Genomic DNA, 5,175 nt, shown 5'->3' with positions numbered 1-5,175 from the left:
ATGGGATTCAGCAAAAGCAGTTCTAAGAGGGAAGTTTATAGCTATACAAGCCTACCTCAAGAAACAAGAAAAATCTCAAATAAACAATCTAACCTTACACCTGAAGGAACTAGAGAGCGAAGAACAAACAAAACCCAAAGTTAGCAGAAAGAAAGAAATCATAAAGATCAGAGCAGAAATAAATGAAATAGAAACAAAGAAAACAATAGCAAAGATCAATAAAACTAAAAGTTGGTTCTTTGAGAAGATAAACAAAATTGATAAGCCATTAGCCAGACTCATCAGGAAAAAGAGGGAGAGGACTCAAATCAATAAAATCAGAAATGAAAAAGGAGAAGTTACAAGAGACACCACAGAAATACAAAGCATCCTAAGAGACTACTACAACCAACTCTATGCCAATAAAATGGACAACCTGGAAGAAATGGAGAAATTCTTAGAAAGGTATAACCTTCCAAGACTGAACCAGGAAGAAATAGAAAATATGAACAGACCAATCACAAGTAATGAAATTGAAACTGTGATTCAAAATCTTCCAACAAACAAAAGTCCAGGACCAGATGGCTTCACAGGTGAATTCTATCAAACATTTAGAGAAGAGCTAACACCCGTTCTTCTCAAACTCTTGCAAAAAATTGCAGAGGAAGGAACACTCCCAAACTCATTCTATGAGGCCACCATCACCCTGATACCAAAACCAGACAAAGATACTACAAAAAAAGAAAATTACAGACCAATATCACTGATGAATACAGATGCAAAAATCCTCAACAAAATACTAGCAAACAGAATCCAACAACACATTAAAAGGATCATACACCACGATCAAGTGGGATTTATCCCAGGGATGCAAGGATTCTTCAATATATGCAAATCAATCAATGCGGTACACCATATTAACAAACTGAAGAAGAAAAACCATATGATCATCTCAATAGATGCAGTAAAAGCTTTTGACAAAATTCAACACCCATTTCTGATAAAAACTCTCCAGAAAGTGGGCATAGAGGGAACCTACCTCAACATAATAAAGGCCATATATGACAAACCCACAGCAAACATCATTCTCAATGGTGAAAAACTGAAAGCATTTCCTCTAAGATCAGGAACAAGACAAGGATGTCCACTCTCGCCACTATTATTCAACATAGTTTTGGAAGTCCTAGCCATGGCAATCAGAGAAGAAAAAGAAAACAAATTGGAAAAGAAGAAGTAAAACTGTCACTGTTTGCAGATGACATGATACTATACATAGAGAATCCTAAAGATGCCACCAGAAAACTACTAGAGCTAATCAATGAATTTGGTAAAGTAGCAGGATACAAAATTAATGCACAGAAATCTCTTGCATTCCTGTACACTAATGATGAAAAATCTGAAAGAGAAATTAAGGAAACACTCCCATTTACCACTGCAACAAAAAGAATAAAATACCTAGGAATAAACCTACCTAGGGAGACAAAAGACCTGTATGCAGAAAACTATAAGACACTGATGAAAGAAAGATGATACCAACAGATGGAGAGATATACCATGTTCTTGGATTGGAAGAATCAACATTGTGAAAATGACTATGCTACCCAAAGCAATCTACAGATTCAATGCAATCCCTATCAAACTACCAATGGCATTTTTTACAGAACTAGAACAAAAAATCTTAAAATTTGTATGGAGACACAAAAGACCCCGAATAGCCAAAGCAGTCTTGAGGAAAAAAAACAGAGCTGGAGGAATCAGACTCCCTGACTTCAGGCTATACTATAAAGCTACAGTAATCAGGACAATAAGGTACTGGCACAAAAACAGAAACATAGATCAATGGAACAAGATAGAAAGCCCAGAGATAAGCCCACACACCTATGGTCAACTAATCTATGACAAAGGAGGCAAGGATATACAATGGAGAAAAGACAGTCTCTTCAGTAAGTGGTGCTGGGAAAACTGGACAGCTACATGTAAAAGAATGAAATTAGAACACTCCCTAACACCGTACACAAAAATAAACTCAAAATGGATTCGAGACCTAAATGTAAGACCGGACACTATAAAACTCTTAGAGGAAAACATAGGAAGAACCCTCTTGGACATAAATCACAGCAAGATCTTTTTTGATCCACCTCCTAGAGTAATGGAAATAAAAACAAAAATAAACAAATGGGGCCTAATGAAACTTCAAAGCTTTTGCACAGCAAAGGAAACCATAAACAAGACGAAAAGACAACCCTCAGAATGGGAGAAAATATTTGCAAACGAATCAATGGACAAAGGATTAATCTCCAAAGTATATAAACAGCTCATGCAGCTCAATATTAGAAAAACAAACAACCCAATCCAAAAATGGGCAGAAGACCTAAATAGACACTTCTCCAAAGAAGACATACAGATGGCCAAGAAGCACATGAAAAGCTGCTCAACATCACTAATTATTAGAGAAATGCAAATCAAAACTACAATGAGGTGTCACCTCACACCAGTTAGAATGGGCATCATCAGAAAATCTACAAACAATAAATGCTGGAGAGGGTGTGGAGAAAAGGGAACCCTCTTGCACTGTTGGTGGGAATGTAAATTGATACAACCACTATGGAGAACAGTATGGAGGTTCCTTTAAAAACTAAAAATAGAATTACCATATGATCCAGCAATCCCACTACTGGGCACATACCCAGACAAAACCATAATTCAAAAAGACACATGCACCCCAATGTTCATTGCAGCACTATTTACAATAGCCAGGTCATGGAAGCAACCTAAATGTCCATCAACAGACGAATGGATAAAGAAGATGTGGTACATATTTACAATGGAATATTACTCAGCCATGAAAAGGAACGAAATTGGGTCATTTGTAGAGACGTGGATGGATCTGGAGACTGTCATACAGAGTGAAGCAAGTCAGAAAGAGAAAAACAAATATCGTATATTAACGCATATATGTGGAACCTAGAAAAATGGTACAGATGAACTGGTTTGCAGGGCAGAAAATGAGACACAGATGTAGAGAACAAACGTATGGACACCAAGCGGGGAAAGCGGTGGGGGGTGGGGTGGTGGTGTGATGAATTGGGCGATTGGGATTGATACGTATACACTGATGTGTATAAAATTGATGACTAATAAGAACCTGCTATATAAAAAAAAATAAAATTAAATTCAAAAATTAAAAAAACCCAAAAAACTACAATTTAAGAACAAAAAAATAGAACAAACAACTCCATTAAAAAATGGACCTGGGACTTGAATAAACCATTTCTTCAAAGACGATATACAAACGGCCAATAAACACATGACAAGATGCTCAATATCACTGCGGATGTGATTAGGGAAATGCAGATCAAAACCACAGTGAGCCATTAGGATGGCTACTATTAAAACAAAACAAAACAGGAATTCCCTGGTGGTCCAGTGGTTAGGGCTCCGCACTTTCACTGCCGAGATCCCATGTTTGATCCCTGGTCAGGGAACTAAGATCCCACATGCCTCGCAGTATGGCCAAAAATAAATAAATAAATACATATTAAAATTAAATAAAACAAAACAAGTAAGTGTCGTTGAGGGTGTGGAGAAATTGGAATCCCTGTACGCTGTTGATGGGAATATAAAATAGTGCATCCACTATAAAAAGCAGTATGTGGTTCCTCAAATTATTTAAAATGTGGTTCCTCAAATTATTTAAAATAGAAGTAGCATATGATACAGCAATTCCACTTCTGGGTATATATCCAAAAGAATTGAAAGCAGAGTCTTGAAGAGATATTTGTGCATCCATGTTCATAGCAGCATTGTTCACAATAGTCCAAAGGTGGAAGCAACCCAAGTGTCCGCCGATGGATGAATGGATAAACAAAATATGATGTGTACATGCATGCAATGGAATATTACTCAGCCTTACAATGGAAGGAAATTCTGACACATGCTACAACATGGATGAATCCTGAAGACATTATGCTAAGTGACATAAGCCAGTCACACAAATGTATGATTCCATTTATATGAGGTTCCTGGAGTAGTCAAATTCACAGAGACAGAGAAGAATGGTGGTTGCCAGGGACTGGGGGGAGGGGAGAAAGGGGAGCTGTTGTTCAATGGGTACTGAATTTCAGTTTTGCAAGATGAAAAGAGTTCCGGAAATTAGTTGCATAACAATGTGAATGAACTTAACACTACGGAAGTGTACACTTTAAAAATGGCTAAGATGGTAAATTTTATGTTACATGTATTTTACCCCAATTAAAAATAATTTTTTTTTTTTCTGGAGACAGTGTCTAGAGGTATTTAGAAGGGTCTGGCATTTGACATATCATCCTAGGCTATCCTACAAAACTATTACTACTGGTAATAGAATTGTTTACCTTTATACCAAGAAGGTTAGGAAAGCACCAAATCTGCAAGTGGCATGTGCCCAGGCTGACTTCGAGAAGTTTGTGCCGTGAGACCTAAACTTCTTATGAGGTTGCCTAAAATGAAAAAGTATGTCAGCAGGGCTTACAGTGGTTTCAAGTCTGACAGGATCAAGCATGCTTTCCTTACCGAGGAGCAGAAAATCGGGGAAGTGTTGAAGGACAGAGCACAAGCACAGTTAGTAAGCTAAATTTTAAAAAGTAAAGCTCTTTCGAATCATTTTTTTTAAATTTAAGGGTAATTTAAGGTTGAGGTGGGAGGTGGAGTTAAAGGAAAAATATTCTGAGTCCAGGTGAATCCAGACTCTAAGACAGATTGACTTGAGAAGCAGCTGAAGGCATCAGCTGGTAACTCAGTCTGGACAGTAAAGCCCCTGAAGGCCAGGAGCTGGACTTCTGGCTATTCGGGTCAGAAACAGCAGCCAAGACAGTCCTGCCTACTTCAAATTAGGGAGATCCTTTGTCACACAATAAAGAATGCCAGGTTAGAGTTACCAAATTATGGTATATTTTAAATGTTCACCTGTAACTAATACTTTAACATAAAAGATACAATAAAATACAATTGTATGATTCACAGAATCTTAATGAAATATGAATCCATTGTGCAGCAAGGCCAGTCAGTAAGCCACACATTTAAATCTGATAAATGTCTTTTTTTTCATTTCCCTCAGGGCCTCTCTGTGACGGTATATATAATCCTATTTGGAAATAACGTCAAGAGACTAAATTTGAGACCCATTATGAAAGTGAGGCCCAGCCTAGCTGCCCTCCT

The sequence above is a fragment of the Eschrichtius robustus genome, chromosome 15 (genome assembly GCF_028021215.1).
Source record: "Eschrichtius robustus isolate mEscRob2 chromosome 15, mEscRob2.pri, whole genome shotgun sequence".
Taxonomy (NCBI): Eukaryota; Metazoa; Chordata; class Mammalia; order Artiodactyla; family Eschrichtiidae; genus Eschrichtius; species Eschrichtius robustus.
This window is presented reverse-complemented; position numbering follows the sequence as displayed.